Source organism: Vombatus ursinus, unplaced genomic scaffold (genome assembly GCF_900497805.2).
Source record: "Vombatus ursinus unplaced genomic scaffold, bare-nosed wombat genome assembly UNPS02014773.1, whole genome shotgun sequence".
NCBI classification, from domain to species: Eukaryota; Metazoa; Chordata; class Mammalia; order Diprotodontia; family Vombatidae; genus Vombatus; species Vombatus ursinus.
Window position 1 is genome coordinate 42218501 of NW_020954551.1, and position 13956 is coordinate 42232456.

Here is a 13956-nt window from a genome sequence, read left to right on the forward strand (position 1 = left end):
GCCTCAAGCGTCCTTTTCCACCTAGCCAACAGGATGTCCATGGCGAAGCAGACCCGGGAGTCAGTGAGATCAGAGTTCAAATGCTGCCTCAAGTATTTATTAGCTGGGCTAATCACTTAATCTCACTGGGCTTCTGTATCTTTATCTGTATAATGGGGACAATAATAGCACCCACCTTGGAGGGCCAAATGAGACAGTGTGTGTTGTTAACCCTTTGCAAGATTTAATGTATTACAGAAATGTTAGCTATTATTATAATTACAGTGGAAAGAGGAGTGGCCTGGTGCCCTGAAGCTAAGCAAGTGCCTCAGTTTTCTCATCTGTGAAACAGGAATCCTGACTGTTGAGGACAGAATATGCCTATGATTTGGCAGCATTGGTGGTGGTTCTTCTTTATTATAGCCCTCCCTGCCTCAGGGCTCCAAGGAGAAAGAACAAGATGTAAGAAGCCGTCAACCCACGGGACAAAGTGAGCAGCAAGGAAAGGAGCAAAGGGGCACCAATGGTAACCTCACCCCACTCAGCTGTGGTCAGCCCCGGGAGCCCTCTGACCTTTCATTGCTTAGCCTCTCCCCAAGCCCTTGAGAACAAGGAAGGGAATGAAACAGCTGCTCTGGAGGGCCTGCCCTCAGCCTCCCTAGCATCCTGGACCAGAGGAACAGGAAGTGGCCCAGGAATGTGAGAACAGATCAGGCCTGGGTGGCTAAGGCTTGGTTACTTGCTCTACCGGCCTGGTGACTGCCAGGAGCACCACTCCAGACATCCCTTGGGGCCCCAGGGCACCAGGCTGGCAGGGCACAGAACCAGGGATACTGGGCAGCGTCCACTTCCCTCAGACCTGCTCCTCAGCCCCTGCAACGTCAGGGTCCATGGATATAATGGTATGTCTCCTGCTGGGTCTTCCTCTGAAATACCCCCCCCCAAAAAAAAAACCCCACTGAAGGCCAACTTCTGGAAAGGACAGAGAGAAGAGAATACGCTAATGCATTCAGGAGAGGCACAGAAATGCTTCTGTGTGAGGACAAACCTGTGAACTGGACACTGCCTGGGCAACACAGGGCAGGGGAGTGGGGGGTAGGGATGGAAGGCGTTCTCCACTGCCAAGGCCTTTGGAAGTGGCAGAGGGAAGGCTGGCCCTGCTACTGGCCTGCTAGAGCAGTCAGGCCCTCTCGGTCACTAGAGCCAGAACAAAGGAGTGCCATCTCTCCACTCCCACAGCTCCAACACAGGGGTTCCTCCTTCCTACCACAATGGCTAAGAGGGAAGGAGCTAAACCCTCATCTTGCACTACAGGAAGCCATGCAACTCCACTCCGAAATTGGCTCTGTGAGCCCAGCAGATGGCCCAGTCTCCCAGACCAGCTCTAAGGACAGACACACACACAGTCACCTCCCATCGCTCGCCTGGCAGCCACAAAGCAAGGTTGACAAAAACCAACCAACCTGATTCTAAAAGTCAGCCTGATCTTCACCCTGACCTCCGCATCTCCCAGCTGGCAGCGGCAGGCCTCTGGCAGCTTCTTACACTCTAAGGGAACAGAGAATCCTGGGGCCAGGCTGGAGAGTGGAAAGAATCAGATTTCAAGAGCACAAGCTGGGCCATCTTGGCCTAGGCCCAGGCCTACAGGTGTCCTCTATTTTGTCATCCTTGGAGGTCAGGGATGTTGGCTGCATCCAGCATCCTTTAATGCTTAAAAGAAAGCACAGGGCCTAAAAGAAACCTTAAAGACAGGCCCAGGACTCTTCACCCGGGGTCCTTGGTTTTGGTCTGTATATCTTTTGGGGGAGGGGGCTAGGCAATAGGATTAAGCGACTTGTTGCAGGATCACACAGCTACTAAGTGTCAAGTGTCTGAGGCTAGATTTGAACTCTGGTTCTCTTGACTCCACGGCTGGTACTCTATCTCCTCTATATCTTTTTAAAAAATATTTTGACAACTGCATTTCCATATAAATGGTTTCTTTGTAATTAGTCCACTGCATTTTATTTAAAAGTTTGATTCTGAGAAGAGGTCCAGAGACTTCACTGGACTGCTGACCAAGGGGTCAGTAACACAACAAGGTTAGGAACACCTGATCTAGGCCAAAACCCTGACTTTACAGATGAGGAAACAAAGACCCAAAGAAGGGAATCAACTACCCAGGAAAGACAGGACTCAAACTCGGTTCTTCTGACTCCCCATCCAGTTGTCTTGATGCTTTCCCAAGCTGCTGCCCCCAGTGGACACAGGCCACTTCCCACCTCTCCCGGAAGGTTCATGCTTTGAACCTTTTTGATTCTTGGATAATACCGTGGTTGGCTCCAGATTTGCTTCCTACACTACAAATGAATGTATCATCTAGTTTGCCCAAAACAAACAAATAAACAAACAAAAACGCTCCTCTGGGCTCAGCCCCCCAGCCCTGTCCCCCTGTAAATCTGTCTCTGACCAGGCTTCAGGACCCTGTCCACCCCTCCATTTTGCCTAGGTTAGAATTCTCTCTTTTTTCTTTTTTACATTTTTATTGCCTTCAATTCTAAGTTGAGGATTGAGAGGGCAGAAGGCGTTCGTGCACTGGGGGCTCTCCATACCAAGGAAATCACAGGCCTAGATTTCTGAAAATGAGTATCTTTAGGTTTTTGACCTTCACCAAGCCCTACTCCAACGCCTCACTGAGGCACAAAAGCAACCCAGGTTCCTCCAAGGCAGCCAAGGGCAAGCTGTCTGTCCTTGGAAAGGTGTCCAGCCCAGTCATCAGGTCCCTAGGAGGCAGCCCCTTGGTGATGTATTCTTTGGCCATGGCAACCACAACTCATGAAACCACCACCAAACAACTTGGCCGTCTGCAGGGACATGACACAGCAGTGGAGAAGAGGACAGAAGGGGCTAAGAGTCTCCCAGTCGTAAGACCATCTATAAAGACCACCTTAATTAATACTCTAGATGTGAAGTACTCCACCAAAGAGTGGACACACTAATAGAGAAAAAGTATCTTCGTCACTAACATTCTAACCATAAAGGAAACCATCAAAGAAAAGCCAGTATGGAACAAGACAAGCATTTTCAGACATGGGCAATATGTGTTGATTTGTTCTGCTCTACCACACTGAGGGGTGGGATGGGGCAAGGAGAATGAGTCAGAAGGGGACACAGAGCTATTGTGGGTCTACCTTGTTAAATGTAATATACGCCTGAAGAAAACTGTACCTACACTTGTGGATTCCTACACGATCATCTCTCTTGTGGAAGACGGTTAAATTCACAATACAGAGAAAGCACGGGAACAGAGAACAAAGGGAGCCGTGGCTAAGTAGTGGGTCGGCTCCCAAGGTCTTCTTGGACAGGCGGAGTTGTCAGGGCTCCGTTGGGCATCAAAGCATCAAGACCACCACGTCACACAACCTCAATGCAGCTTACATCGCTCATGTCTGCAAAAAGGTGACCAGGAGAATAACTGCGGCATTTAGACCAAGGGGTGGAGGACACGGAAACCCTACAAATTAAATCAGCGCAGTCGCGGATACTCTGTGACTTCAAACACAGAAGGAAAGAAGTGGGAATGGCAAAAAACACACTAGAAAATATGGATGAAGAACAAGGAAAGAGGGCAAACCCATGCATATCACGAATACTTTGTTGGAGAAAAGAATCTGAGGGGGCTAGACACGGCAAATGGCAAATCCTGAAGTGAATCTGGGGTCTCATGGGTTCAGGAGTTCTCTCCTGTCACGACATTCACAGCCGTCCTGCGCTTGCCCATCCTAGGGCTCAGGTCCACAGGACACACGCCCTGGAGCTTGCCATGGGGGTCCAACTCACGAGCTGGGGCCTTCCTGGATTTCTGCTGGTTCCAGGGTCACCAGTGGAGCGCTCACACTGTCCACCTCTCGTGACCCCTTCTTGCCACTTGACGAGATTACCCAATGACAGCTTCTGCTCTCCTTCTTCTTCAAGGTTCCCTATTGGTTCCCCATCCCATTGGGCTAAAGCCCATCATGAGCTTCTCCATCGCCCTCTGGGACAAACTCCTTTTAATTCTTCAAATGTCTCCAAAAAAGAAAAAAAAATGTCTCCATGCCATATAGCGTCACTGGCTGAATACTAGCATTAAAAAGATGGGCCTTTACTTCCATGAGAGGCTTGAAGTCAGTAAAAGAACTCTGCAATTTTCTTCTTTTTTTTTTTCTTTAGGCAACTGGGGTTAGGTGACTTGCCCAGGGTCACACAGCTAGTAAGTGTCAAGTGTCTGGTCCGAGGCCACACCTGAACTCAGGTCCTCCTGATTTCAGGGCCGGTGCTCTATCCACTGCGCCACCTAGCTGCCCCAGGCTTTGCAATTTTCTGAAAGCAATCCAGCCCATTCTCTTCCTGCTTCCAATTCAGTGTGGGCCCAATTCACTGTCCATCTGTACTGTCAGTCTTAAATATCCAAGCTGATGGACAAGCCCTCTGGGGGTCTGTCCAAATACATACTGAAATCTGGGCAAAAAAAAATTCTTCATCCATTTATCTTTCCCGTGTGGATGGTTAGTACCAAACTCTTGAATTAATTGTGGATCTCTTCCAGAGTCTGCAGTGTTCTAGGGTTTGATGTAATAAGCAAAATGTCATCAGCAAACAGAAGAATCCAGAGGACTCACCTTCCTCTGAAATTTCCTCTTTGACCTGGGCCTCTCACTGATCTCCAGCATATGCCTTTGGCAAGCATACACCTCCCTGGTTTATGCTTCACCTAACGTTTGTGATCAGGTCATTGAGTAGGAAGGAAAGAAAGGAGGAAATAAGCATTTATTAAGCACCTACTACATGCCAAGCACTGTGCTAAACATCTTAAGAACATTACCTCATGAGATTCTCACAACAACCCTGAGAGGTAAGTGCTATTATTATCTTCACTTTTACAGATGAAACCCAAGGCAGAGGTTAAGAGACTTGTCCAGGGTCACACAGCTACTAAGTACCTGAGGCCACATTTGAACTCAAGTCTTCCTGATTCCAGGCCCAGCACTCTATCCACTGTACCACCTGGCTGTCTCAAACAGTGTTATTCTGTTGTTGTTATCTTCCAAGGACTCTTTGGATTTTGACACATGGCTGGGAGACAGACACATTACTGTAAAAGAGACTGCAAGAGCTTGCGTTTTGTTCTACCAAATCAAATGCCTTTCATAATCAATAAAAACTAAGCACAACGGGATCTTAAATTCTGTACATCTTTCAATTAACTGTGAAACGGTCAAGTTGTGGTCCATGGTTAAAGGAGGCTTGCCAAAGTCAGCAATGTCACTTGAGAGAACTAACGAGCCAGGAAAGGCAGCCAGATTGGACGAAGTGGGCTCTGAGAGACCAATAGGAAGAGTATTTAAGGAGGAAAAGACATGGAAAAACCTCAGACCTCCATTCCCTTCAGCTACTGCAATTTGTAAAAAGCATTCCCTAATCAATGGGCACTTAACTTTTGTCTCCTGTTTTCGCTGCCACAAAAAGCTACTCCGAATATTTTTGGCAAGCCTAAGACCTTTTTGTCTTTGACTTCCTCAGAGGACATGCCCAGTAGTGCAAATTGCTGGGTCAAAGGGGACGAAGAGTTTAGCAGCTTTTCTCATGTAATTCCAAATTTAATTTAGCAGAAAGATTAGACCAATCCACAGCTCCACTAATGGGATATTCATAGGCCAGTCTTCTCCTAGCCCCCAACATGGATTATTTCCATCGTTTATCATCTTTGCTAACCTGACAGGAGGCAGGTGAAGACTCAGAGTTGTTTTAATTTACACTATCAGTGACTTTGAGCAATTTTCCAGGTGGTTACTGATAGGTTGCATTCCTTCTTTTCAAAACTCTTTGTACCTTTATCTATTATCTATCATCTATTATCTATGTATTGCACAGTTATCTATTAGAATCAGATGTTAGTCATAGATTTGTGTTAATTCTCCCTATCTGAATATCAGACATTTATGAAATGTTTTATTTAAAGTAGGAAATCTCTTCTGATTCTAATTTATTCATTTCATTCAAAATCTTTTTTTAAAAGTCTATCTATTAATAGACTATTTTATTATCTCTTCTATCCTTCATTTGTTTAAGAATTCTATCCCTAGTCATCACTGTGTAAGGTTTCTTCACTGTCCTCTAATTTTTTTTTCATAATAGGACCTTTTTATATTTAGATCATGTTCATTTGGAGATTGTGGCATATATGTATATATACACAGTGCATACACATATATGCACATACACATACATATATTTGATTTTATATATATAGTGTGTAGTAATATATACATATACACATATATTGTATATATAGTCTCTTGTACACATGTGTGTATGTACACACACACATATGGTATAATATCTAACCTTATCTTCTGCCAAACTGCTCTCCTGTTTTACTAGCAGCTCCTGGAAAACAAGGATCTTGTCCAGCAGCTTGGCATTAGGTATTCGTAAAACACCGGGCTACTGTGTTCAATTACTTTTAGGTCTTTCTTGTTCCAATGATCTACTTTTCTATTTTTTCAAACCACTATAAGTTGTCTTGATGACTATGGTTTAGCAGTATGATTTGAGATCCTGTAAAAAATGTTTAGGTTCCCCTCACTCTTGCATCTTTTTCATGATCTCCCTTGAGGTTCTTGGCCTTTTGTTTTACCAGATTAATTATTATTATTTTGTCTAGTCCTACAAAGTAGCCCTTTTGCGCTACTGATTGGTATAGCACTCTATTTTTAAATTTAGGCAGCATATTCATTTTTATTATATTGGCATGACCTAGTCACAAACAGCGAATCTCTTTCCAATTCCCTAAGTCTTCCTTGATTTCCGTAAAGAACGTACGGTAGGCATTTATAAAAATACTCAGTGTGTCTCAGCAGGTTAACTCCCAGGTGTCTTATGCAGGTTGTGATTAGTCTGAATGGAATTTTTCTAACTCTTGCTCCTGAGTTTCGTTGGTGATATGCAGAAAGGCTGATGGCTTTAGGGGTTTATTCTACAAAGGATGAGGCCTAAGCATGCTAACCGAGATGTGGAATTTGATGCTGGGGCCAGGACTGCCTTGCTTCAAACCATAGGGAAAGTGGGTGGGAAGGGGGCAGTTTACTGTTCAGTAAAGGCAGAAATAGTAGGGCTGTGGTCCATTCAGCTATAATGGGCTCAGGGAGAGATGATTCTCTAAGCAGCCGTGACATGGAGGGAGGAAGTTTAAGACCAGAGATCACCAGATCATGCACTGGAAACTGAAAGGGATTTTAGCGACCATCTAGGCCAACCCCCTCGTTTCACTGATGGTTCACTGAGGTTAAGTAACTTGCCCAAAGTGAGAGGCAGCATTTGAACCTAGGTCATTTAGAGTCAGCAATCTTTCTACTATACCACACTGCCCTCCACGGTTCTCTATCCAGCTGTGACGGAGGGGAGGGGGTGGCTCTCTCTCCAGATATGACAAGGAGGGGTGTCTCTCTCTCTCTCTCCCCAGATGTGACGTTGGGGGGGTGTCTCTCCATATGTAACAAGGAGGGGGAATTATCTATCTCCAGATGTGATAAGAGGGATTGACTCTCTCTCTAGATGTGACAAGGGAGGGTGGCTCTTTCCAGATATGACAAGGAGGGGTGTCTCTCTCTCTCTCTCTCTCTCTCTCCCCAGATGTGATGAGGGGGTGGCTCTCTCCAGATAAGACAAGGAGTTGTGTCTCTCTCTCTCTCTCTCTCTTTCTCCAGATGTGACGTGGGGGTGGCTCTCTCCAGATGTGTCAAGGGAGGGTGGCTTTCACTCCAGGTATAAGGGGGGGGCAGCGGCGTGGGGTGGCGCTCTCTCTCCAGATGTGTGGGGGGGGGTTTCCTCTCCATATGTAACAAGGAGGGGAAAGTGTCTCTCTCCAGATGTGACAAGGGGGTGCCTCTCTCCAAATGTGTCAAGGGAGGGTGGCTTTCACTCCAGGTGTAACAAGGGGGGGCTGTCTCTCTCCAGATGTGATGAGGGGGTTGTCTCTCTAGATGTGACAAGGGGGGGGCTCCCTCTAGGGCTGTGACAGCTAGGGGACATGTCCCCTCCACCCAGCTGTGACCAGGAGGGGGTGGTGGGTCCCCCCTCTAGCCTTGGCCCCGGTTGGGGGGGGCAACCATTCCACCCTCCCCATCCATCTGTGGCCCTGACTGTTGGGAAGGGGGCGGGCCGGGGGAGGGGGCGCTGGGCCTGGAGGGCCTCCTTACCTGAACTCCCCGGATCCGCAGCCGCTCAGCGCCCGGCTCCCGGGAGGTCCATCAGCCGCCCCGCTCCCCTGCCCTGCAGGCCCTGCCGCCTCGGGCTCCTCCGGCTCCGTCGCTTCCGACCCTGAGGACGCGGAGGAGAGGAGGGGAAGGGGGAGGGGGAAACGAAGGCCTGTCCGAGGCCGGCCAGGGACCGTCGCTAAAGAGCCTCACCTCACGGGCACCCGAAACGCAGAAATCACGCCCTTCTGGGGAAGTGGACAGGAGACAGCTCGGCCCTGCCTGAACTCCCCGGTAAAGAAACTAGGCGAAAACAGTCCGCTGGGGGAGGGGGCCGAGGGGAGGGGATTGTGGAGATGGGAAAAAAACTCCAAACTCGCCAACCAGCTGGGCCTAGGAACTTATCTATCATCCCTGGGTGCAACGTCCAGCCCCGCCTCTCCATCACGAAGTAGCCAATAGAACTGAAGCACTCTGAGGTCTCGGCTTAAAACAGAAAGTAAATAGCAGAAGTAACCAATAGAGAGCTGCAGGAGGCGGGACGTGCTGACTCTTCTCTTAAAGAGACAGTCTTTGGTCCTCTCGCCAGGGAGACTTAACTTTGCACTTTTTTCGTAACCCATAGCCATACCCCTCTACTTAGGAGCGGGGCCATGCGATGGTCATTAGAACTAAAAGGGACCTCAAGGGTCCAATCCCTGTGTATTACCGATGAGGAACCTAAGACAGAGAAATTGTGACTAGTTAAAGATCACAGATCGGGTGTAGTTTATGCAACTTGGATTTTGAACCCAGGTCCTCTTGGTCCAAACGTGGCATGCTTTCCCCTCTACCACAGTATGCCGCTTCTTTTGTTTCTTTTTTTTTTGTTTTTATAGTATTTTTAAAATATTAAGTAAATATTTGTTTAAGAGGCCGTCCAGGACCTCCCCGACTCATTGAAAAGGAAAGTGATACATGTGAAGTTCTGCAAAACCTGTTTCTGTGATAGCCATATTGCAAAAAAAAAAAAAAAAAAAGGAGCAAAAATAAAATGAAGAAAGCTAGAAAATTATATTTCAGTTTGCGCCTAGAGTTCATCAGTTCTCTGGAGGTGGATAACTTTTTTTCATCATGAATCCTTTGGAGTTGTCTTGGTAGCCAAATCTTTCAGAGTTGATCACCTTACAACATTGCTGGTACTGTGCACAACGATCTTTCAGTTCTTCTCATTTCACTTTGCGTCAGTTTATATAGGTCTTGCCATGTTTTTTTATTTTTCTGAAATCACTCTCACTCATCATTTCTTTGAGCATAGTGTTCCATTACAATCATATACGACAACTTGTTCAGCCATTCTCCAACTGATGGGCATCCCCCCCCCACCCGACTTCCAATTCTTCGCTGCCACAAAAAGAGCTGCTATTAATACTTTCAGTATGCCATTTCTAACAGATCTGGCCCAGTGAGAATTAACTTAGAGTACCTATCTTCAAGAACCAGGAACCTCCCTATGGACACCCACTGCACTTCTGCTTTCCTTTACAGCAAAGAATAATTGGATTTCAGAGTTGAAAGGAACCTCTGAGGACATGTAGGAGACAATGATTGAAGAAAATAACTTATTGGATTTAGAGCAAAGTGGCTCTCAGAACATATAATGTCAGGGCTAAAAGGTGCCATCTTGTCCAATTCGCTTATTTTACAGATGAGTAAACTGAGACCCAAAGACGAGAAGTGATTCTCTAAGGTGTCAGAGGTAAAAATACAAGAACCAGGATTCCAAACCAGGTCCTCTGCCTCCAAGTTCAGTGCACAACAGTGCAATGGATTTGGTATCAGAGGGTGTGGAATCAAATCCCTACTCTGCTACTTATTCCTTGTGCGACCTTGGTCAAATTACTTTACCCCTCCAATGGGATATTTGTAAAGCACTTAGCACAGTGCCTGACACATATTTGTTTTCAGTTGTTTTAGTCGTGTCTGACTCTTCATGACCCCATTTGAAGTTTTCATGGCAAAGATACTTAAATGGTTTGCCATTTCCTTCTCTAGCTCATTTTAGAGATGAGGAAACTGAGGCAAACAGGGTTAAGTGACTAACTCAGGGTCACTAGGAAGTGTCTCAGGTCAGATTAGATCTCAGGAAGATGAGTCTTCTAGACTCCAGGCCTGACACATGGTATGTGTTTAATAAATGTATGTTCCCTTTCTTTCCCCTTCTCCCTCAGCCTCAGTTTCCTCATCTCTAAAATGGGGGGAGGAGTTGAATTAGGTAGTCTCTAAGGTTCCTATGGCATCCAGCGTCAACCCTGGGCCGCTAACAGGAAGGGAATCAAAATAACAAAAAAAATTTTAAGGATAATTGAAGCTGACTCAATCTGTCAGCCAGTGGCAAGGACCAGATCTGGGACCCTAGTGAAAGGTATAATTATCCTGCAGAGTGAGGAGCCCCTGAGAAATAGGGCTGAGAATGGGCAGTCTGAGGAAACAAGTGTGTAATAAGGTGGAAATAACCACGGGAACTTCCAGCAAAGGACGAAGGGAAATCCCTCTGAGGTCAGTCAGGAAAGCCCATCAGGAACGATTAGCCATTGGAAACCACTGAGAGTCAAAAGCTAATTGGTAGGAAGTCTGACTCAGGGTCCTTTGCCTAAGCAGGGATGTGAGCAGAGCTATGAGCTTTGCCTTCACTCTCCCATCACAGACCAGGGTCAGAAGGTGCTATGTCACCTACAGCTGACCACTTCTTTCCCTTCCTATCCCAATGATACAGAATCCTGGGCTGCCTAGGTGAAAAACCTGCCACTGTCATCTCTATCCTCCTTAGCCCCACTTCTCCCACAACCCATTCCAACTATGCACAACCCCTTCCGTTGTGCCTGCTGGAATTCCCCTTCACTCCTTCACAAACTTCTCTTTATGTTTGACCTTTACACCCTACAAATGGTTTATTGGAGAGAGTGTTAGACCTGGATACTTACTAGCTGTGTGATCCTGGGCAAGTCGCTTAACCTTTGTTTGCCTCAGTTTCCTCAACTGTAAAACAGGGAGAAATAACAGCATCTACCTAGAAGGGTTGTTGGAAGGGTCAAATGACACAATGTCTCAAAAGTCCTTAGCATAGTGCCTGGCACATAGTAGGAGATTAATAAATGCTTGTTTCCTTCCCTAGTTCCCTCATGTGTAAAATGATGGGGTTGGTCTTGAAGGCTTTCAGGTTTCCTTCCAATTTTAAATGTCCAACCTTAGGAGCCTAAGCTCCTTCCATCTTTTGACTTTCTCTAACACCTGGCTCCTAGCAATAACACTGTTTCCTCGAACTATATTCTATCTACTAATAAACACATTTTCCTTCATACTCTCTGACTCACTTGTCTAGAGTCAGGCAGTTGGAATACTCCTTGCTTCCCATGACCACTTCTAAGACTCTCCCTCAGACACTTATAAGCTGTGTGACCCTGGGTAAGTCACTTGATCCTGTTTGCCTCAGTTTCCTCATCTGTAAAATGAGCTAGAGAAGGAAATGGCAACCCATTCCAGTGTCTTTGCCAAGAAAACCCCAAATGGGGTCAGGAAGAGTTGGACGTGACTGAAACAAGTGAACAGCAAGGGCTTAATAAATGCTTGCTGATTGACTAAATTGACTTTTATGATCAAGAATCCTGAAATTATTTTAATTAGCCACAACCTCTTATGTGATTTTATCTTTTCCTATGCCTTACTCCTTTATAATCTTTGGAAATTCCAAAAATATAAATGAAAGTGGCCCCGAGGAAAATCAGCCGAGCTGAGACCAAACTGGGGTTAAAAACATTCTGGGGAAAGAGTAATGAATTCACAGACTAATTGATTAAAGTAAGGTGAGCAAGTACTTTGAGCTGCCCTGCCTAGGGACAGAAAGACTGCTCACAGAAAGGCAATTACCCAGAGTCCTTTGGGGAGTATCACTATCTAGTCCACCTGTAGCTCTTTACAGCAATGCCAAGTTCTAAAAGTATGACAGATAAGAGAGCTTAGAATCCTGATTCCACAGCTGTCTATACTCCAGGTCTTCACTTTCCTCTCACTTCTCAATCCCTTGTAATCTGGCTTCCAAATACATCACCCAACTGAAACTGCTCTCCCAAAAGTTACCAATGATCTTTTTTAATCTTTCATTTTATTTTTCAACTAACAAGCATTTATTTTTTCTCCCTCCCACCTACCCAACTTAAAAGGAAAAAACAAAAAGAATACTCATTTAACAAATATATATGTATTTTATATGTGTGTATATAATATATATGTATATGTGTGTGTATATATGTGTGCATGTGTGTATATAATTCAAGCTGTGTGTATATATGTATGTGTGTATATCTATATATGTACATGTGTGTGTGTGTGTGTGTATATATATATATATATATATATTCAAGCAAAACAAATTCCCACCAATGATGATGGGATCTCTTGTTATTTCTTTTTGAAAAGGCCCAATGGCATCACAAGGCAATGCCTCGACTTACCCTCGAATTGGATTTAAGTGATCTCTTAATTGCCAGTTCTAATGACTATTTCTCAATTGGTGCCCTTCTTGACCTCTCTGTATTCATCGCTGTTGACTAACCTTTCCTCATGCATACTCTTCTCATCTCTCTTCTGGTTCTTCCCCTACTTGTCTCCTGCTTGTTCTCACTCTCCTTTGCGGGATCATCAGCCATATCCTTCCCCATAACTATGAATATACCCCATGACTCTGTCCTGGTCCTCCTTCCGTTTCTCGGTACATTTTCTCACTTGTTGATCTCATCTCTATGCAGGTGACTATCAGATCTATGTAGCCAGTTCTAGTCTCTCTCCTCAGCTCCAGAACACTGGACTTTGAGTCTGGAAGACCAGAATTCAAAGTATGCCTCAGACCCAATGATTTAGGCAAGTTGCTCTACCTCTCTCAGCCTCAATTTCCTCATCTGTAAAGTGGGGATCATAATACCTACTTTACTAGATTGATATAAGGATTAACTGAGATAATGTATGTAAAGAAACTTGAAAACCTTAAAGCTATCAATGTTAGCTGTCATCATCATCATCATCATCATCATCATCATCATTATTATCATCACAAACTACCTATTGAACATTTTGAACTGGGCATCTCAAATACAACATGTCCAAAACAGAACTCACCATCTTACATACACATACACACACATACACACACACACACACACACACACACACACACACACACACACACACACATTCCTTCAGAACTTCCTTCTTTCTATCAAGGGCCACACCATCTTTACAGCCTTCCATTTTGGTAACCTCAGAGCCATCTTGGATTCCTCACATTCTCAATGGGTTACCAAGCCTACAACAGCCCTCACATCCCTCACCTTCTCTCCACCCCTTAGGCTACCTCAGACATCATCACACCTGGACTGCCATGCTAGGTTTCTAATTGGTCTCTCTGTCTCAAGACTCTCCCCTTTCCAATCCATCTGGCACAAAGAAGTCAGAGTGATATTCCTAAAGCCCTGTCCCGACCACATCACTCACCTGCTCAGTAAATTCCAATGATTCTCTGCTACTCCAAGGGCCAAATGCAAACTCTTCAGTCTGACATTTAAAGCCCTTCATGACCTGGCTCCAATTCACCTGTCCTGGGTTATTTGTGAAGTACTTGACATCGGGCTTGGCACATAGTAGACACTATATAAATGTTTTCTTTCTTTCTTTCCTTCCTTCCTTCCTTCTTTCGTTCTCCCCACCCCTTTCCATTCTCCTAGTCCTT

At 45.4% G+C, this 13956-nt stretch overlaps 1 protein-coding gene across 2 annotated transcripts in view; it reads right to left on the bottom strand.

Moving 5' to 3' along the window:
• TPRA1 (transmembrane protein adipocyte associated 1) overlaps positions 1-8291 on the bottom strand; it is a 24258-nt gene extending 15967 nt beyond the window's left edge. The window contains exon 1 of one of the 2 annotated variants that reach the window (XM_027863833.1): positions 8199-8291. The gene's annotated coding sequence lies outside the window, so the exon portion shown is untranslated. Of the gene's footprint in view, positions 1-1442; positions 1580-8198 lie in introns of those variants that run through there. The other variant, XM_027863834.1, reaches the window with a different exon arrangement.
• Positions 8292-13956: the final 5665 nt, after the last annotated feature.